Source organism: Schistocerca americana, chromosome 3 (genome assembly GCF_021461395.2).
Source record: "Schistocerca americana isolate TAMUIC-IGC-003095 chromosome 3, iqSchAmer2.1, whole genome shotgun sequence".
Lineage (NCBI taxonomy): Eukaryota > Metazoa > Arthropoda > Insecta > Orthoptera > Acrididae > Schistocerca > Schistocerca americana.
In genome coordinates this window covers 199,328,760-199,352,193 of record NC_060121.1, presented here as the reverse complement: position 1 = coordinate 199,352,193, position 23,434 = coordinate 199,328,760, and positions in this window count along the sequence as shown.

The window sequence follows — 23,434 nt, the reverse complement described above, 5'->3', positions numbered from 1 at the left end:
CGTTCCTCGATTTGGCTGTTCTGTTGTTCACATTTCTTACCGACTTCCGTATCCAGAGTGTGTGAAAGCTCTGGTGACTTTAAATTAAACTCGTCACGTATCTGTATTGCGTTTTCTGAACGTTGTTCAGTGACTGCACTAATTTCAACTCTAAGTGATTGTGTTGTGACTGCATGTGCACTATTTAATTCTTGTACAACAAATGTAATTTCTTCACTACTGTTACTAGCACAAGCCTTACTTTCCTCACATAATTGTACTTTAGTGTCATACCGTTGCACAGAAATGGCTGTAATCAGTTCACTAAGTTGTTCATTCTGTTCATTAAGCTTGTGGTGTTTTTTGTTCGACTGTTTGGAATTTTCATTAAATTGTTTGCACGATTCATTAAGTTTGTCGTATTTTTCATTAAGTTGTTTGAAATGGTTATCTAGTATTTCCATCTGCTGTTTGAAACTTTCATTAATTAGTTCACTAAGTCGTTTGAAATGGTTATCTAGCATTTCATTCCGTTGTAGCAATACTGCCATAATTTGATCCAAGCCAATATTACCTACTCTATTCTCTGTGCTGTTTGATAGCGTCCTGCAATTGTCACGTTTTGTGTAACCATTTGGTCATTCTGTGATTCTCGTAAAGGTTTCCCAATCGGATGTGCACTGTTAGTCACTACCTCGGAATCAAATATATCTGTCATACTTTGAGTACACTGTTCCTTTTCGTCAGAAAAATTTATCTGTTCACAACGCAAATTTTGCAAACCGGGTGTGTCGAACTGGGCACCGTTCATTGTAACAGAACGTCCCGAGTCATCAATTGTCGTCAAATTAACAGAGGACACAATTGAATTTATTTGTTCATTATTACGATCAAAATCATTACTAGTGGTCGGTACGCACTGATTTTCTGTAAATGAAGGATTGTCATCATTACACTGAGTGTCGCAAATATTATCGGTCAAATTATTAGAGTCGGCTATTTCACTCATTACACATCGCGATGTACTGTTAACAGTTTTTCGCGGCATTTTCTACAAATCAGAATTAAGCACAAATGAAACAAGGACAATGCAAAAATGCAACAAACACAATTACAACAAAGAGCAAAAAATTGCCGATGATCTGTGAAAGCAAGAGTGACAAATTAGTAAATGCGTTGCGCCAGATGCAAACTACATTTAAGTAAATAAGAGCATATATATGACTACTTCTTAGGAGATTCAGAAAGAAATACGATTCTGGCCGGATGTCCACAAGTGTAACCTCCCCACAATAATATTTATAAAAGAATATAATATGAACCAAGTGTAACATCCCCACAAAAATATTTATTAAATTATGAACCAAGTATAACCTCCGCACAATAATAATAATTAAATGAATTTTTAATATTGTAACCTCTGAACAAAATTGGCTCCCATTTATAATCTCTGTGCAGAAATGCATTCACATTTGATGTAACCACAAAATTCTTTTCTCATTTAATGTTAAGTTCGAAACAGAAAAATTCCTAAACACCAAAATAATTAAAAAAAAATTCAGTAACCTGGTAAATTTTATGACGATAGCAGCGCTGCGTCTCGGCCCTCTATTCTGAATAAAAAAAAGCAAAAATTCTTACCTCAATAAAAACTACGAATGTATCTGCTCTTACATAAAAAAGTTTTGGCACAGCTCCGTGCAATGCTGGCCTATGCTTTGTGATTCGTGAAAGGGATAATTATTCATTGAATATATTCTTTAAATTGAAATGAATGCTTTTTTTAAAAAAAATTACTTTATGTTAAAAAAATTATTATTGGGGCATGTTTAAAAGAAAATTGGAATAACAATTAACATACATTACTAGATATGCGCAAGGCTGCTTCTTTACCTTCTACAATAATACTCATCCTCCAGAGTCTCGACCAGAGCAGACTCCCGACACGCGCCGACACGCGCACACAACTGCCGACTACTGCCGGCTACAGAAGACTACTCAAGACTACTGCCGACTAGCGACAAGCAACAACTAACTACATACTGCTCTCTGGTCAGAGACTCTCCCATGCCTTGCCCATCGCCGGCAACGCATACAATCTAACTTCAATGATGTCCAATCTGAAGTGCTGTGGTTAACAGCAATCAAATAGGAAGTACAAATTCTTGAATCTTGTCCATGTCCATATCGAAACTATATAGGGTGATTCACGAAAACTAAAGAAAAAAATTCATATAAATATAGGTCCGCGAGTGTTTAGTTACGGAGTTACGGCTCATAAAAGATTTTACTTGAAATTTAGCGGATCCGCTAATATGAAGCCATCCCCAAACTGTACAAGATTAAAGTAAAGCACGATTTCCATTTATTTTGTTGCTATTGGTCTGGTGAATTTAATGAAACATGTTCCAGATGTGTACCTGCAATAGTTTCCCAGAACATTCAGAGAAGAAAGGATTATTATAGGAGTAAATTTGTTTACTTTCCATTGAGAATGTAGAAACATTTATGTCATTGCTGGCAACCGTTGGTGAGTTGTTTTAGTCATTTCCTAACCTTGAAGCGAGTTAGTTTTTTGTATTGTTCAGTGAAAGAACGTAACAACAACAGTGTTTTTAAGCGTAAGCACAAAGTAACTGTTGTAGTTTGTAGATTATTTATCAAATAGCGACACATTTATACAGCTTCAGTTAATAGTTTTACCATCATTTTTCTAAAATTAAATTCTCTACAATTTCTGTTGAAAACTTTGTGCAGTTGTCTGTAATTTAAAAAACAAATTGAGCCAAGTAGTTAACAAATTAAAAATTTTACACCATTACGTCTTTGAATCTCTGGATGTTCTAAAATTTACTGCAGTTACACGTGTGGGGCATGTTTTATTAGATTCACCAGATCAGTAACAACAAAATAAATGAAAATTCTGCTTTACTTTAACTTCTTACAGTTTTGCGATGGCATCATATTAGCGAAGTTTCTAAATTCGAAGCAAAATGTTTTATTAGTCGTACCTCTGTAACTAAAAATTTGCGGGCTTACGTTTATATGATGTTTTTCAGTAGTTATACTTGTAGAATAACATATTAAAATATTTGCATATCGTCGTGAATCACCATGCATACAATGACTAACGTTCCCTCAGAGCCAGCTGAGGTGCGAGGCGACGATTGTCGCTTGTGGGAGACTAGAACGCAGTGCGAGTTATTGAGTTGCAATGTGAAATGAGTCCCAATGCGACGTACTGAGGAGCTGAGATAGAGAGATTGAGACAGTTCGGTCGGCGGCAGCGGCCATATGCACGCTGTCCAGGGGGCGTTATGGTCGCATAGCATAGGGGCGTGCCCAGTGCAGCGCCTGCTATACAATGTTAGCTAGTGCCGAGTTGTGTGATGGCGAACGCCTACGCCAGCACAATCTCCACTAGCGTGTCTCGTCGAGGTGAGTAATATCCATATTTGTGGGTTATTCACCCCACCAATTTAAGGGTACATGTAGGCAGGCGTAAGTTAGGGGGCCAAGATTTCGTCACCTTAATGCGTTAGGACCTGTACAGGTCCAGAAAGGTTATGGACAAGAGTACATATTTTTATATATATTCATGGATTTATCCTACACTTGTAGGCATGTTACAATTAAATTATTATAACATACTAAAGCCAGTACTTTACATGGAGGTTAACACTGCAAAAAACAGAAATACAGCATTCGTTACTTTATCTCCCATAAAAATTCTTGAAAGTACAATTAATTTAATCTTATTTATCCATTTAACGTTGCCAGACAATTTCACTTTGTACTACGCTTGAAGGCCATGGATGAACAATGTTTTCAAGTTATTTTAACTTGCTAAATATGTGTCACATATGAATTTGTATGTCTGTGTAGATGTGGAGGAATTATCGTGATGCAAAATTAACGACTTCATGCAACCCCAATTGCTTTTCCCCATATGAGGAAACAAAATTATTTTCTATAAATAGTAAATGAAATTCATTTACATAACAGTTCCAAATTTGTTCTCCAGGTGAAAATAGGAAAAAACGGAGACAGAATTAATAACATCCACTGATTTATTATAATGGTCGCTGGAGTATCATAGGTCAGCTCTTGACTGTCGCGATTACACACATGAAAGTACAGTAGATGACTGAAATACAGCCCAGCACTTGAAGACAAATCTTGCTCACATTAGGTTTTGCAGGTTGTCACCTCAGCGTAAACAAAGTGAATTCCTTTGTGCACGGAAGCTACCGTACACGTGCTGCCCTGTGCTCTCAAGAAAACAGAGCATAGGGGCCACGCATGCAAACGCTGCTAAACGTTTGTTACGAACAGTGGACACTGGAAATTCGTAGAAGGACGGTATTAGGAGCAGGGACGATATTGGGACCCCTTAACTTATTCGTAGTCAAGGTTCCGGTGGAAAACGTCTGACCATTACAAGTGAGAATCGGAGTTCTGTGCAGCAGGCTCATCGTAAACCCCTTCAAAACTGCAAATGACATCAAAAATCAAGTAACGTACTCCCTGTAGCATTCTGCGTCGTTTCGGACCAGTGGTTACGGACTAGAAGTGGCCGGACTAAGGAATTATCGTCCAATGCGTAGGCTGCCATTAAGAGTCAAACACAAGAGGCTGCAGGGTTCGCTGAAGAGCTTCTGTGAAGTTTGGAAAGTAGGAAACGAAGTACTGGCAGAATTGAAGCTGCGAGGACGGGTCGTGAGTCGCGCGTGGGTAGCTCAGATGGTGGAGCACTTTCCCGCGAAAGGCAAAGGTCTCGAGTTCGTCTCGGTTCGATTCCTGCCTCGGGCATGGATGTGTGTGATGTCCTTAGGTTTAACTAGTTCTAAGTTCTGGGGGACTAATGACCTCAGAAGTTGAGTCCCATAGTGCTCAGAGCCATTTGATCCATTTTTTCAAGTCTCAGTCCGGCACACAGTTTTAATCTGCCAGGAAGTTTCATATCAGCGCACACTCCGCTGTGAAAATCTCATACAAGAAGCTGCGTTTTGAATGAGACCGTGACCAGGGTGCATTGCAGTGCTGATAGATGGTGTTGCAGTGTGTTCAAAGATCAATAGCTGCTGTTTAATACACTGTAAGGCGTCGGATTTTATGGACGTCTTACATGAAGTAATTAGAATAACGCTTGTACTTTAATAGTTCGAATACAAGTTATTTTATGCTCAGCAGCACAGTACGGCACAGTGTTTCTTCAGGGAAACAGCAGACTGTGAACTTGTGAACAGCTCCGCTGTGAGTTGTAGGGACGGAGCAGCGTTTCTGCCCGGGTTTCTCAGTGCGGTGTCGTTGGGAAGGCGGCCACATCCAGGAATCAGTGGCCCAGCGGGGGTCGCAGGTCCTGCCGGCTGAAAGCCATCTCTTAGCAGTACACGTTTACACGGGCTCGGGCTGTGAAGCTTTTGCGAAAGGTGGAGTGGGAAGCGAAGGCTGTTGCGGCGAAACGGTTCCAGCCAAGGCACAATGAAAAGGCCACAGCTTAAATTTGAAGAAAACCAACAACCATAAGCTCTTCTGAGAAAGTAGGCAGGAGTAGGAGCTTTGCTGGAAATTTTCATCTGCCAGGAGGACTAGTACGGGCAGGCCGTAGGCTATATGACTCGACGTATCAGAGAGCACTAGTTTAGAGACGAGCTCTGTGATTCGACAGGAAAGTGCCACCTTTCTGCTGTTCTTTTGCAATAGCGGAGCTGTTAGCTTTGTGAAAATGGCTGTCAGGTCCGAGGCTTCTCCGTGAACGGAGAGGACGTGTCTCTGTGTGCCCCATCTTGTGCACAACAGAGAGACACCTTGACAGGGACTGAGAATCGAGTAAATGTACCTGCGGGTCTCTGTGAGCTGTATAATCGTCATTCTGTAAGCAGAGTGGGGAAATCTGTAAGCTCTAAAGCGGTTGGACATATGAAGTGCTCTTTATTATCGCGTGCTTGTAGTGAAACTTCGTCTTTATCTAGCCAGTGGGTAAGCAGTTGATGTGACTCGCACACGGAGAGGAAAATTACGGAAAATATTATTGCTAGTGAGTAGTGAGTTTCACATCGAGTGTGTACCGACGGCGCGGGAGCCCTAGTCAGTCAGTAGCAGACACTTTCAGTATCGTTTTGGGTATTGTGATACCGCATCTCGGTAGAATACTGGGCCTTAATTCGATATGTGCTTTGACTCCTGAGCCATTACGCTGTATTCGAAAGCTGTCAGAAGCTTCTGGGAGTTGCTTTCTTTTCTTGTTATAATCCGACGACATCCTTTTTTTACCAGTACTTAGTGAGACCCATTTGAACTGTTTATTTAGAAGGGCGACAAGTCCAATACGAATTAATATCAGGCCAAACTCAGAGAGATAGTTAAGTATAGGGGATATTCTTGTCAGTCGAAAATTTTAAAGCACTGAAGAAATTATTTCGACAGCAAATTTTATGTATATCCATATATAAACTCTTTTTTCTCCCTTCATAATTTCCCCCCCCCCCCTTTCCAACTCCATCGTCGGCGAGTGTAGTGGCGACTCTTCCAGAGGTTTACAGAAGCACAGAGCTGATGATGTGGGGAACCATCCGGTATGTCTTCAGGTCTCAGCTGGTACTGACTAAGGGAACTCAAACGGCTCAACGGTATGTCACGTCCACCCTGCCTCCTCTTCTGTTACCTCTAATGCCACTGTATCGTGATGCCCTTTTTCAACACAATAATTATCGTCCATACATGACACGTGTGTCAATGAAATTTTAGCGTGACCTGAGGTACTCCTGTGACTTTTTCTGTGTGGCTGTTGTATTTAATTCTAGATTTGCTTATAGTATCACTAAAATCATTCTCATTGAACGATGACATGATCATGGAGGAGAGACGGCGGTATCCTACATCTACATGTATACTCCGCTAGCCACCATGCTGTGCGTGGCCGAGGGTATTACTATCGACAAAATCACATTCCACCCCACCCCCGCACCCCTCTGTTCCACTTGCGGTTCGCGCGAGGGAAAAACGACTGTCTGAACGCCTTAATGCGAGCTCTAATTGCCCTTATCTTTGAGTGGTGATCAACGGGCGATGTGAAAGTTGGTGTTGATAATATATGGTCTACATCCTCGGCGAAGATCGGACATTGGAATTTAATGAGCAGCCCCTTCCGGTTAGCGCGTCGTCTATCTGCAAGTGTGTCCCACTTCAAACTTTATATGAGATTTTTAAAATTATCGCGATGGTTAAATGTACCACTCACGAATCTTGGCGCTCGACTTTGGACCTTTTCAATCTCTTGACTCAGACCCAATTGCAAAGGTTCCATACAGATGAACAATACATTAAGTCTGGACGAACTAAAGTACTGTAAGCAATTTCCTTTGTTGAAGGACTGCTTCGCTTCAGGATTCTACCAATAAACCGCAATCTTCAATTCGCCTTACCCGTTACTTGCATAATCTGATAGTTCCATTTGAGATCATTTCGAATAGTCACACCTAGATATATGACGATGTTACTGCTTTCAAAGATTGGGCATTTAGTTTCTACCCATACATTAATGGGGATTTCAGCTTTATATTAAGCAGTAGGTTACACTTACTAATAATGGCAGATAACTACGTGTCATTACACTACACAATTATTCTCTGCAAATCGTCATTGACTTGTTCACAACTTTCGTCTGATACTACTTTCCTGTTGACTACAGTATCATCGGCAAACAGTCTCATTCCGCTGTCAGTATTATCAACCAGATCGTTTATGTAAACCGTAAAAAGCATCGGACCCCGTAAGCGAGCACTTTTCGGAGCGGAACTGAGTCGAACACCTTTCGAAAGTCGAGGGATATGGCACCAACCAGGGATCCTGTTGTATATCATGCACAGAAAAGGCCAGCTGTGTCTCGAATGAGCGCTGTTTCTTAAAACAGTGCTGGTTTCTGCAGACTAGATTCTCAGAGCCTAGAGAGGTCATTATGTCTGAACACAAAATATCTTCCATGATTCTACAACAAATCGATGTCAGTGAAATTGGCCGGTAATTATGTGCAACCGATTTTCTACCCTCTTTGTAGGTTGTTATGACCTGGGCCTCCTTCCAGTCCCGTGGAACTTCCCACTGTTCCAGTGATCACTGATAGGTGCTGGATAAGAATGGTGCTATATTTGTAGCATAGTCAAAAAATTTGGGTTATTAAATAAAGAATTCTTGAAAGTAAAACCTTTCAAAACCTAAAATGCTATTTTCCTGTCACAATTAAAGGTCGTTAACGAGTTAGGGCTGCTACCTGAAACGATCTTCAGAATGTTCAAAATATGAAAAGACGGTGAATAACCATTGAAAAGCAATGTTAGCTGTAGTCATGTAACAACATACATTGGTAAGTACCAAATAACAGTACATAGCTCAAAACTTCGCCGTGAGCAATGTAGGTTGTAGACGGTAATTACGCAGGTTCACTGTCATATGAGAAATTGTCCAGTTGGATGAGCAGCTAATACCTGTTATACTAGTTATGAACCTTTGAAACAAAGTTTACTCATGCAACTGGACACTTTCCTATACGGCTGTCAGCCCTCGAAATTACCGTCTACAGCCTGGCTTGCTCACGACGACGTTTTCAAATACGTACTGTCATTATTTTGGTACTTACGAAAGCATGTTGTTGCAAGGTTACGGCTAACGATGCTTTCTAAAGGTTATCCACCACCCTTCCATATTTATAACGATCTGAAGAAGGTTTCAGGTAGCAACCGAAAGTAGTTAGCAAATTTTAATAGTGACAGAAAAATTGCGGCCTAGCTATTGAGAGCTTTTACTTTTACAAATTTTTTATTTAATAAATCAAGTTATTCTCAGTTTCCTGTCACCTACCATATTTCTAGAGAGTGTTTCCGACGTATGCAATAAAACTATTTCTAAATGTGCAAACAGGGAGTTTCTTTAGTGGTTACCTTTCTATCTAAAAACTTTTCGTTTCAGAAGTGAAAGCAAAATCTTTCTAAAGATGTAAATTCCAAATGACCTAGTATCATCATCCTTAAAGTTGGTCGTCAAGTAAATCCTGCGTATTTCAGTTGTTACATAAGCAACTACGGTTAAAATTTCAGGGAAGATAATTAACTTTTCATATCAATGTTATGAGCGTAAGCGTCATCTAATCTTACGTAGTTCTAGGTGGAACTAAGATCGGCAACACAGGTTGCCCACAACTCACTCTAATACAATGTTGTGCTATAAAGAAATTTCATTCTCAAATTGAGACTTAAGTTTATGGGTAGAAGATTTCATTTGGTAACGAATACTTTCTTTGCCTGTTTTAGTTTGCTGCTTTTATCTTCCTTGCTGAACCCGTTCCTCTTTCGCATCCAAGGTAGCTTAATCTCATCTTGTTGTGACCAACCGACTAATGTCCCTGAACCATCACAGACACAAATAACGTCCGTGAAATCCTGTATTGTGTGAACAATCCAATCTCCGTCTGTTTAAAGTTCTTGTACTTCAATACTGAGTTTGTTGCTGATCTCAATTTTCTGTTTCTCAATAATTTCCTTTGCCGTCAGCTTGCTCACAATTCATAGTCTGTTTTCTGTATACCGTTTTGTTTCCATGATCATGAGATTTTTTCCCTCACATTTAATGAGTTTTCAGTGAACGTTACATTTTTATCCACTCACCTGAAATCTTGGAAGCTCCTGAAGTGGTTCAAATGGCTCTGAGCACTATGGGACTTGACTTTTGAGGTCATCAGTCCCCTAGAACTTAGAACTACATAAACCTAACTAACCTAAGGAGACCACACACAGCCATGCCCGAGGCAGGATTCGAACCTGCAACCGTAGCGGTCGCGCGGCTCCATACTGTAGCGGCCCTGAAGTGGTTCAGAGTAATCCATGAGTAAATTATTTAATAGGCTAGGAAAACAACCGATTTCCGCTACACACCGACACCAGATGGCATTGGATATGTTGTATTTATCTTTTATCCTAATTCAGAATGCAACAAGGCAGGGTAGACACTGCTTGTATGTGTCTCATATATCCCACAATATACTCGAGGAGCTCTAATACGAATAAATATGCTTCTGTAACCAATAACAAAAGTGCTTGTGTGGTTGCAAGCGCAAGAGCGGCTCGCACATGGCTCTGTGTGTGTGTGTGTGTGTGTGTGTGTGTGTGTGTGTGTGTGTATTTCAGTGGGTGGGTGAATGGGTGGGTGGGTGTGTGGGCAGGAGGGAGCTGGTGGTAGTGGGGAGAGGTAATAAACGGCCTTGTTGAAATTATAAAAGTTAAATGTTAGAAACTGAGGAAAGAAGGAACGAAACAATTTAAAATTAGTCAATTATAATCGAGGAATCAGGCTGGATACTTCGCACTCTGATAAATATCTTGACCAAAACATCTATTTCTCTAGTAAAATATGGTGCAGATAGTACAGTAATATTACGTCTTTGACATTTATGATCACAGTACACCATTTCCGTTACTGAAATAGGAACATACTAAACTCTCCACATTAAAGAGTCCTCTAGACGCAGGAAGAAGACAAGTATCAGCGTACGTTATCGTATTCATTGATGGGTGAGAAGCACTTCAGCTAGTCCAAAGTTTAAATATCTTAACTAACCACTGATTGTCTGCTACTCCCCCACATACTTATTCGCGATGACTCTCCACTCTTCACCACCGTAGGTTTGTAATCAAAGGGGATGACAGACTGAATTGTGTGATTTAACATAACAACATTCCTGTCAGCCTCATACGCGAATTCGTTTCCATTGCCCATTGGACGGTATGCAGCAGAATATAACCTTATATATATAAGCCACACTTGGTATATGTCACATGATGGTGTGGCTTATTTATACGTACATGCTGTATAGAATGGATGGGAATCAGAGCGTGTGAACATAAAAATGGCTCTGAGCACTATGGGACTTAACATTTGAGGTCATGAGTCCCTAAAACTTAGAACTACTTAAACCTAATTAACCTAAGGACATCACACACATCCATGCCCGAGGCAGGATTCGAACCTGCGGCCGTAGCGGCCGCGCGGTTCCAGACTGAAGCGCCTAGAACCGATCGGCCACCACCGACCGGTGTGTGATCATACGAGCAATTTTCCAACACACATAGATTTATGGCCAGCTGCCGTTAAGAACCAGCATAACTCCCCAGCGACTTTGGTAAAGGTGTTGGAAATAGGAGAACAGCGTAGAGAAACCTCTTGTTTGGACTTACTTGCAAATCAATAAATGTGGCCGTCGACAATGATCTTATTGCACCATACTAAATGGTGAAACATCAAGAGGAATGCTTTGTGGAAGGAACAGTTTGCGTCACGTCTAAGATTGTTAAATACGTAGTATTTAGTACATTACAGAAGTTTTACAGAAGTGATTGAGGAAATGTATTGATAAATTAACAGTTCTTACCGCACATGATTACGAGCCCAACGCACTGACGAGTAACCCAAGTCGCTAGCTAGGAACGTACGTTATTTTGAAATAGTTATCCTAAGGCGATGAACGCATATATATATATATATATATATATATACGTACATGCTGTATAGAATGGATGGAAATCAGAGCGTGTGAACATAAAAATGGCTCTGAGCACTGTGGGACTTAACATCTGAGGTCATGAGTCCCCTAAAACTTAGAACTACTTAAACCCAATTAACCTAAGGACATCACACACATCCATGCCTGATATATATATATATATATATATATATATATATATATATATATATATATATAAGGTTAAAAAATACTTGTTTTCAATACAGATTCTTAGATTCTTTGCAAGAGATGCCTGAGCAGCCATAACTGCTTCATAAAGGTGTCTTTATAATGGCAACTTCAGTCCGGGGAACAACCAGATGCCGGCATGAGCCAAATCCGACGGGCAGTTCAGGACTGTGATCCGTTTGCTGGCCAAAAAATAGCGCATGATCGTCATTTTGTGGGCTGGGGCGGCCAGGAATCTGTTTCTTGGTATTGGAATACAACGAATTCTCTCCCACAGCGATAGAGGACACCGACATAGTATTCAAAATTAAAGGTTTTCCCTTCTGGTAAAAACTCCATAAGGCAAAGTAAACGGAATAACTTTCGATAAGTACAGATTTTAATTATCAGACACACAAAAGTTGTGATAACTGTAAGATTTCTCCGAAACACAAAGATTCCGCAGTGAAATTTTCTGTCATGAAATTTTAAAGTTGTCTCCCACGCACGCCCAGGGGCCTGGGGTGATGGGCTAATTTTAGCACCCGCAAATGTTCCCTTCGAGAATAATCAACTTTGGATTCTACACATGTTTTTCGTGTGAAGCTTATTTTTCCAGTTATTCTGGTTAGTCACCTTAAAATTTACGCCATGTATATAGAGGCGAGGGAATATAATACATACTACCAGATCTTTTCTTGTTTACATTCCTCAGTGACTATTATCACATAAAGAAGAATTAGAAATGACCGCTTAATTGAAGTTAAGTGCCTTACACATAATACAGTGAGAGCGGAACAATCCTTACGCCAGTATCGAACATGTGTTTAAACTAGCGCTTCCACCGTCATGAGAAGGATCGAATTTCGTTCGAGCTTAACTTCGTCATGAGTTGAGGGTAACCTGGTAGAAGCTTTTATTACCTAAACAACGTTAAGTGCGAAGTACCGTAAACTCGACGCTACAACTTGCTGAAGCAGCCGTATGAAGTTTTAATGCACTGCCGTTCTCTTCACCATGCTGTGCCGAATTTAACAGCACCCAGCGCAGACTGTTCTTTTGGAAAAATATGTTCTCTACTTTCCTACAGCCATATACACTGAATTAAAACTGTTTACGAGCAGCTGGAAATTTGTTTACAGTTGGGGAAAATATAGTAATAAGATTTTTGAAAACATAGCGATCTTAAAAGTAGTTAAAATTAAAATTTAAAACAAGCTTGATCGCAATCTTGTTAAAATATTTTTTTGCTGGCGTGAGTGACCGGTTTCGACTCTATGAAAAAGTCATCTTCATACTCCAGAGCGGTGGATGGACACTGCTAGATGAGTTCCATCGATCCTCGACGCTCGTGTAATTGTACGAGCTTTCATAGAGTCCAAACCGGTCACTCACTCCAATAAAAAAAATATTTTAACAAGATTGCGATCAAGACTGTTTTAAATTTAAACTTTAAAATACAATCAATTTAAACATATTACATGGTAATACAGTTAATAAGGTATACTCGTACGTATGCCCAGTTTAGAGAAAGACCAAATCTAAAAATGGAATATTGCCATTCTGAAATTTGTAAGGTGTAGTGATGATCACTAACGAAGAAAGGAAATGTTACACTATCAGAACTACGAGAAGTAATTTCATGGTGTGAATAATTCCAGGAAATAATAACTTCATGACTATATGACTCTAATAATCGTTAATCTACAGAAATTAACTGTAGTTTTATTCTGAACGATTAGAGGGAGAATGTCCAAGAACCTTTGATGTTTGCTACGTAAGATGTATCCCGGCGAACAGACACCTATTCTGTACATGATTATTTCCATACGTTGTTCATGAAGTATCATATCGCATGATGTATAATAAAGAGATAACAAAATATCTTGTATTCTGTATAAGGGATTTTGAAAGCACTCCATGTATAGAGCACAAAATTCGGTTGATTTTACTCAGGGGACCAATCAACAGGTAGTAAAGACCGTACCTATTGTATGGCCCACTGTGTGGCGGTACCTGTGTAGGGGGCGGTGCCTCTGTAATGGGTGGTGCGTGTGTGGTCATACCGTAGGCGGAGGGAAACCAGTGGAAACGCCGTAGACAGTTTAACAATATAATTTCACTATATATTCTGTTACACGTGCGGCAGCCATGCCTCTTCTTGTGAGCTCTGCACGGTGCAGCTGGCACTGTAACGCCGAATCACTCCCTGGGCCTCAGCGTCGGCTACAGCAGACGCGGACAGCAATTCTGCGAGGGTGTGGCATCAAGCCCCGTGAAGGACCCATTGCGACGGCAGAGGCAGCATGGACTCAAATCGGAGGCTGCTGCTGCCACTGCCCAGTCCTCTCGCCGTCCGGCGGTGCTCCGGCGTCGTGCTACATCTTCCCTGTCCTCGAATCGAACGAAGTCTTGTCCTCAAATTCAGCCTCCTTTATACTCCGTTACTGCCCATGGATTTCTCGAAAACCTGGTTTCTAGTAACGTCGCCCCCATAATAAAGAGACTCGCATGAGGTGGCAACGACCCAATTACTACATCTACCCTTGTTGCGCGGGGCTATCTACCGTAGTGCCCAGCTACCCTCGCTTCGCAACTGACTTAGGCATGTGGTATTGTGTCCTACATGCCGACATATAGAGGACAGGCAAAACAGTGTGAATAGTGATAGTAATAGGATTTTTGTGTTTGACGGTTAACAAGGCTGGTAAGGCATGTGTCGATCTGGACTATTCGTGTACAATACGGACTGGGCATCAGTGCAGATGGTTTACGAGTAATGCACACTTCTTATTTGCGTTCAGACGCCGAGATCAACGTGCAATGAAAGACCTAACAGTGTTCCAAAGAGGGCAGATTGTGGGAGCCCGATTAGTAGGATCATCAGTAACCGAGACAGCCTACTTACTGAAAGTTTCAAGAGCAAAAGTTTCAACAGTCATGACAGCTTACACAAAACGTGGAAGGACATCATCGTGTAAAAGTAATAGTGGGTGGCAGTCAAAACTAAATGACAGAGATGGTCGTACGCTGACACGAATTGTTTCAAAACAACACAAACCTACGGCGGCTGAAGTGACTGCAGAGCTCAATAGCCATCTTCGAAGCCCCGTATCTATCGACACTGCCCGCCGAGAGCTCCATTCATGGAGGGGCTGCTATACCGAAATCATTAGTGACGACAACCAACGCGAAGAAGAGTAAAATATTGTGCCAGGAGCATAAATCCTGGACGGCTGATCAGAGGAAACACGTCATATGGTCCGACGAGTCAACGTTTTCATTATTTCCGACACCAGGCACGGTTTACGTCTGGAGAATGCCAAAAGAAGCCTACCCTCCTGATTGCTTGATTCCAGTGGTTAAGTATGGGGGTGCAAGTGTGATGATGTGGGCAGCAATATCGTGGTATTCTGCTGGTCCCATCGTAACTCTCAAAGACTGTGTTACAGCCAACGCTTATGTGAAAAGTTTAGGTGATCTGGTGCACCACCTGATTCAAAAGGTTCTCCCCAACAAATTTGCCATATTTCAGTGCGGTAATGCACCCATTCAAACAGCCAGGACAATACAATCGTGATATGAAGAGTATGCAACCGAACTGCAGCACAGTCCCTGGACTTGAACGTTATCGAACCCTCGTGGGTGGTGTTAGAGGGCAGACTTCGGAGCACATTTCCGCCCCCCTCGCCACCACAGGAGGTGCAAGAGGTTGTGATCGGAAGTGGCATACATTCCACTGGAGGATATAAAATCGTTATATGCCAATATTCCAAGAAGAATCGCTGCTGTATTACGTGCAAATTAGGGTCCACCTCCTAATTAATAAACTATTCCCAATTCAGTACAGGTGTTCACATTATTTGGCCTATCCCCTATAGCACGGTTGACGGCTAGGACTGTGACCACAATATTCTGCGGCGGCTTCCATGCACCTTTCAGTCACGCTAATTTTACCTAAAATATTGGGTAGTGCCGCTACGCCGTACTGAAAAGTGCAAACGTAACTGTCTCGTGGCTGCTGACATAATACGCTCCTATCTTCGATAAACCCCCGTTGCCACGTTATAGTCACCCTCTGCAAACATTGCTATCCCCACTGCACATGTAATTTCAACAAAATATTCGAACTGGTAAGCAGCTTGGTAACATTTTTCATATTTTCTAATATTTTCTCACTGTGCTGCGAAACGTTTAATGACAACTGTCACGATGTCAAGCCATTCCATACTTCATTAAATGTACTTGAGCAGTCAGGGTTTGAATGCAAGAGCCTTCTGCAGCACTGCCGTCAATGCTCAGAGTGTAACTAATTGTGGCCCAAAAATTTATTCAGGTTACAAACTCTCACAACACGAACGAAATCATTGCTTTACTGACGAAAAACTTGTTTTTCTCTTTTTCCGTGGCCAGTCTCTTTAATAATAACGTTGATGTTAGTTGTCAACTGTTATTACTAACTAATAATTGTTCCACATGCAGTTGAACTACGAGACTACCTCAAGTTAGGATTAAGCGGTTTAGTGATGACAATTAAACTAGTAAGCGAATAAATTAAAACTTCGGCTATGAATCTTTATGATTAATAGACCGTCTCTACATGCGACACTTTTTTCCCAACAAAGGATGACTTCGATGAGATGTTGGTAGAAGTCTGCTGTTTAAGAAACGTTTCCACATAGAAAATTGCCTTCTCTTCATTGTAGAAAGGCACGAATCGTAGTGGTTTCTTCATGCAGGGAAAGAGGAAGAGCTCAGAGGGTGCCACGTCATGATAATACAGAAAGTGGGGCCAAATTTGTTACTCAAAGGAAGTATGTGTGACTGTCCAAGTGCAGAATGTTTCTTTTCGGCATCCTCCCTTACCGTAATGTGGAGATTCATCTAGTATTGTGGTGTGATGGCTTGTCCCTTACAAGTGGGGTCTGTTAAAACTGCACCATAGGAGTCCCAAGAAACACGCGGCATTACATTGTCGGATGATGGCAGGGTCTTCGCCTTTTGCAAAGGTGGTGAATCAACGTTTCCATTTATTGATTTTTTTCTATTTCTGGTGGACACAGTGACACACGAAGCACTCCTTGATGGTGAATAAACGTTTACAGGGGTCACCTGACACTCCCGCAACATAATCGCTTCTACCTCAGTTCTTTGGGGTTTTGGAATGGGTAGGAGCAGTCGTGGGGCACAAAATGTTGAAAACTGATCACTTTTTTCTACTGTCGCCTGGACTTTGTTAGGCGGGTCTTCCAGCACGCTTACGTTTTGCAGTTTTTCACACAGATAAGTCCGCCACATCGTGGTTTGTCTTTGTCTCTTGTCTGACCATTTTGGAACCATATGCGCTATCTATCCACTCTGTTACATGGCAGTACATTATAGCGGTACACTTCCATCAACTCATCATAAAATGAAGCTGTTCATCAAAAGTGGCAAACGAGTTACTACACAGACCTCTGTTTTATCAACAGGCCACACCATTTCGTTGGGGCTCCTCTAGCAGTGTGCTACGGTACTGTGACGCGGGGAGTTCATGTTGTATCAAGTGTGCAGAATTGTACCTACAAACAAATAAAATATTAACTTTTATTTCTTCAACATTGAGACGGGTGTTACGATTAATCAAGGAAAACCCCCAGTTGGGAAACGGGGCCAAAATTAGTTGGTTACTATCGAGTTGCAATTTACAATTTCTTTATTGATTACTCCAACCATTAAAAGTCATTTCTTTAGCACTTGACCAGAAACAGATCGAAAAAAGCTAGCGTGCAAGGGTGCCTTTTCAAACAACTTACTTTACAGTTAACGGCCAAGCCATTTTACTTAAAACCGACTTTGATAGAACACTTGATAACAAATCAATGTATTCCAAGTAATGAAATTAAAAACTTTACTTTAGCGTTGATAGCCAAGCCATTTTACTCAAAACAGGCTTTGATAAAGCATTTAATAACAAAATTAAAACTTTCCAAGTAATGAAACAAAAACACCAATTTGAATACAATTTCGCTACCGAAAATCTAGGGAGCCATTTCTATTAAATTTTGGCACAACAAGATATTAAATGACAAGGCCTCGATAACAGGGAGGCACAACTAGCATTTTCAGAGCATGCCAAGTAGATTAAAACAATCAAAGCAAAGACGCAGTCATTCACCTTTTACAATAACTGACAATTTTAAAGCCACGTAATCTTAGAAAACCCACCAATGAAAGGAAAACTTCACCCTTTTGAACAGTGGCCAAAAACAATCAGAGTAAAATACAACCATTTAACATTTTACAATGCCTAACAACTTTCATACCATGTCCTGCCACCAAAATGTCCTGGGATAGAAGTAATTAACCGACCGGGTGTAAGGGCGGCCACAATTGTCTCCCAAAGGATGCTCAGGCTAGAAGCGGACTAACAGGCCCACAACGCCTCAGATTCAGCAATCACATCGACCTCATGCGAGGCCAGTGGAGGAGGAGGAGGAATCAAATCTGGAACGATAATCCCTGCCCAAAAATACACTTCCTCTCAGGCAGTACTAATAAGAAGTCAAAAGATCACTGTCTATAATTACACCGGCGACAGAGACAGGAAAGGCAGAAAAGACGCTGTTCGCACAAACCAAAATTTTTCAGTTAACTTCTAATCCTGCAGGCTGTTTATCAGAGAAACAGCTGGTGAACTCCGATGCAAAGGTTCATCACACCCGACCGTGTCCACGTCGCCAGCGTACCCAACTAGACACAATCACGCGGTCACGCGGTCTGTCACCGGAGCCCCCGTCTTCTCCGCGCCCACGGCGGCGAAATACCACTCCTCAGGTTAGGCGGGTTACTAATCCGTCATTCCCGCCTCCAGACGGACTATTTAAAGACGTCCGTTGCCGCTCCCACCAAGTAGTGACTCGGAGCCACAGCCGTGGCCCCCGGGTGTTCACAGCAAGAGCTCACAGTCTTGTGCCGTCAACTCGTCCCACCCGTCCCGCACTGCCAGGATAGAACACGCGGCTTTTCGGAACAACAGCCAACTCTCTACCGCCACGCCACGCCTCGGTCTCATCCCACGACATTCTATCATTCCCGACTTTAAAAAACAACCGACCGACTCGTCACCGCTAGGCAACAAACCAGCCATCCCCCCAAAGATCTTATTCCCTTACACAAGGCTAACAGGAAGCAACGACTCGAAGATCGATAAGACCAGACACGCCACCAGATGGGAATCTCAACAGAATCCTACGCAGCATAACGATTAATGTTAAAGAACCAACGATAGAATTGAAGGACTCAGAACAATCTTAACAGCGCGATATATGTTGAGAGCAGACACAGGGCTCATACGTGACACTCAAAACAGTATGACTTCCCCTCGTACTTCTCAATAATTACACTGAAAGGAGACGTTCTTTTGGTACTCCCAGAATTGAACTGTTCTAAGCGCAATATTTTCATGCATATACTCGCATGCGACTGAAAGTATATTGCATATTCAGTATTGCCGTCAGCCACTGAAAAGCTGAAATTTTTTTACTCAACTGCATCATTCAGTACAAAGTGTTGTGCTTCAACAGCAGGAAATACATAGATATGCGGTGTCCGTTCTTTCGCACATGTCTGAAAGATAAGGCAGCACATACATGTAATTAAGGGGAGGAAGGCCAATGATATATTAAGTGTGGATGCACACTAGGCTCAAATTCTTAAAGGAATCGGTGGAATGCCCCGAATAATGATGGTAATGGGTAAGAGGCGCTATATTCGTAGTGTGTGGATAAGTTGAGAATTTTTGTCTGACTGGAAGTGTGCCAGATTAGTTACTGAAGCTGCGATGACCACTGTAGCCGAATGTGTCAATTACCGTGCAAAAGTTAAATGTTTGTGATTTTCTTATTCTGTTCTCAATATCAGATGAGGTATTTCACGTTGTACATATTACTCGGTCGACGTTCCCGCTTCGCTGACGTCACTCACAGACTCTGCCGCTAGCGGGGCTCGAATTGTAGAACTAACAAGGCGGTGTGTAACATAACTACATTGGAGCGCCAGGAACAGCGTGCTGTAGTTGAATTTCAAATCGCATAAAACGCTCGTCCACACATGGATCACCTTCTCCTTCAGCATAATGCCAGACCACAAGTGAGTGCTGTAACATTTGCGACAAACCGACGCCTCGGCTATACTATCATCGATCATCCTGCCTACCTTCCGACTTGGTCGCGTCCGATTTTCACCTGCTTCCAAAATGTAAGGGACACCTGCGAAGACTTCACTCTAATAGTGATGACGCGATGTAAGAAGATGTGAGGTTGTGGCTCCGTCAACAATGTCAAACAATCGGTATCAACAAACTAGTCTCGGGATCCGAGAAACGTATACGTCGCCAGGTTGATTATGTTAAGAAATTAATATACTGAACGATAATTAATTGAAACCCTCAGCTGCCGACAAGTGTTGTTGATAAACCTCGATGGGGACATCTGAAAATCTGTGCCCCACTGGGACTCGAACACAAGATCTGGTGCTTGCATGGCAGACGCTTTATCTACTTATTTTTTGGTTCGTTGTTGAACGTTGTGTTTGATCGTTGCTGACGTCACATGACATCCGGTCAAGTTCGTTTGTTGATCCCTCCAGTCAGTTTTCTTATTACAGAGGCTAACCAGCTCTCTGACCGAACACGCTGAGCTACCGTGCCGGCTCCCATCTGAGCCACCGAGGACACAGGTGAATAGCGCGACTGCAGTGACATCCCTTGCACGCTTCCCGTGAGACCCACATTCCCAACTGTCCACAATCTACATGCGTAATATACCTAATAGATATTTGCCCATCCACTCACTACTAGCGCACACTAAGGAGACGATTCCCGCAGGAATTCGGGCAACCGGTACTCATTCGCATGGTCTGCCGCGCTGAGTGGCTGCGTGGTTTAGGACGCCATGTAACGGATTGCGCGGCCCCTCCCACCGAAGGTTCGAGTCCTTCCTCGGGCACGGGTGTGAGTGTCGTTATTAGAATAAGATAGTTTAAGTAGTGTGTAAGTGTAGGGACCAATCACCTCAGCAGTTTGGTCCCTTAGGAATTGACACAGACACACACACACATATACACACATACACTCGTTTATGGTCTCAGTGTTTTGGGACCGAAATGGTATCGTTATGATCGAATTCCTGTCTCTGGGGGAGACCATCAATGCATAATGATATTGTGAGACCCTAAAAAATTTCAAAAGGAGCATTCAAAAGCAAAGGACGATAATGTTGACGAGAGGAAATGGTTGTTGCACCTGTCCTCAAGCAGCCTTGGGCACCAAGGCGTTGGTTGGTTGATTCTGGGTGACGCGACCAAACAGCGTGGTCATCGGTCCCAACGGGTTAGGGAAGGATGGGAAAGGGTGTCGGCCGTGCCTCCTAAAGGAACCATCCCAGCATTTGCCTGAAGTTATTTAGAGAAATCACGAAAACCTAAACTAGTATGGTCAGACGCCGGTTTGAATTATCGTCCTACGGAATGCCGGTCCAGTATGCTAAACAGTGCAGCACCTCGCTCGGTCACCAAGTTCTTAGACTCAATGGCAATGATGCTTTGAACTACTCTCGTATTCCCATAACTTGGCATCTTCAGATTGACATCTTTTCACCTCCCTGAATGCAGACATAAGTGGAATTAAACTTGTAACCACGAGCAAGTGCAGAAAGAGGTTCTGAAGTGGCGTAAGGAGCTGACAGGAGAGATCTTTGAGTAGGGTGTACAGAACTTGCGTCACGGCTCACCATAACGGAGTGACAGTCATGTGGAAGAGTATCAACAATTTCCTGTAATGTTCTTTTTTCAAATACACGTCTTCTAAAAAATTGGGAAATGTAGTACACTTACTTTTGAATATACTCGTACGCGTTTGGATCAAATGCTGTGCGGCAATCACGTGTGGTATATTGACTCTCCTCTACAGCTCTCTTCTGTGACTGGTACAATAATATACGACGTCGACGTATTAATGGTTCAAGCCAGTACTGTTTCTGTCTAAGAGCTGAACTCCTCCCGCACAGTCCATGAAGGCACTACGGTACCGACTGGTCGCGTAGTCATCCTCGGCCCACAGGCATCACTGGATGTGGATATGGAGGAGCATGTGGTCAGCACACCGCTCACCCGGCCGTATGCCAGTTTCCGAGACCAGAGCCGCTAATTCACAATCAAGTAGCTCCTCAATTTGCCTCACAAGGGCTGAGTGCACACCGCTTGCCAACAGCGCCTGGCAGACAGGATGTTCACCCATCCAAGTGCTAGCCCAGCCCGATAGCGCTTAACTTCGGTGATCTGACGGGAACCGGTGTTACCAGTGCGGCAAGGCCGTTGGCTACTCTTTCTGTCTACCGATATTTAAACTCTATCCATTACAATATTGTATATTTAAGGTGCATTTAATTTAGGCAGTATTGGCTAAATCGTGGACTACTTGAAAATATGTATAGTTCGTACCTTCTTAAGATGTCTAGATATTCCAGCTGCAAACAACGAGCAGTGCGACGGATGGATAAAGTCGCCCTAAAGTATCGATTACAAGGGAGCGATTTAGGAACCACCCAAGCCTGAAGATGAATCAAGATAAATCAGGAAATTATAATTAAACTTGAGGTTATTAGCTGAACACTGCACTTAAATTTTCTGTTTGAAATAAGAGAAAGGCACAGTCGCTACAACTCGAGTTTCTTCTTATCGTAGTTTTCGTGTCATTCAGTATCAGTGCTAAAAGAATTGCACAGCAGTTATTAATGTACGTTCACTGCAGTCTTTGTTAGGCTTGTTTCTCATATCTATTGTGACAATATTGTGGTTAATCACTCGAGTAAAGGGGGACTAAAGTAGAAAATGTAGAAATGGTAGCGACTTGGACAGAGAAAATTTTGTCCATTGCAAGAACCATAAGCAGCCTTTCTCAGTGTGGAAGGTATGGCAATGCAGGCCGACATTTTTCGATCTGTTCTTAGCACCTGTGACATACTTCAGAGATTTCATTAAAATGACAGATCCCTGTTGTACGGTCCGGTATTTGTTGAATACAATGAAAATAATTTTTTTTACATTGATTTACATTATTGATTCCTGTTCAAGTGGATGGGAATCATACCAAGTCGGTCATAAGATAGATTCGATCAACCTAAAGTGAGGAAGGATAACAGCAGTGACCTATCCAGAGCAACTATCCCGGCATATCATGACTGCTTGTACAGCATGATATTAGTACGCTTCTTTGAAGTTGAGATAGAGTGAGAGAGATACTGGGAGAAGTGAAAGTGAGAAGGTGGGTCGTGAATTGTGTCCCCGTAGCACACTCAAGAAGAACACTGTCCGAGGTAGATTCTAGGCTCAGCTGAAACACCGGCGAGTAATTTTAACATATATTAGTTCTTATCACAGATCTATTGCTTATCGTTACTGGTTTTCGGGCACTCATCTCCGCGTAAACATGAATAAAATTTGTTGATATTTGAGAGACCGTGTGTTGTGGCACAAAATATCGTTGCTAAATTCTCTTGGTTCTTCGCAAGCTTTAATATGATTACGACAAATTTTTCATATCCTACGAGTTTGATAGGTATGCCTCCAGACCCACCCGCAGGTCGCTGCAATTTACAAACATACTAGTCCCGCTCGTTTCCTCCGACTATGAAAAGGGCATACATGTCCCCCAGAGTCAATCTAGAATGTTGTCAGTATTAAATGACGGTACAT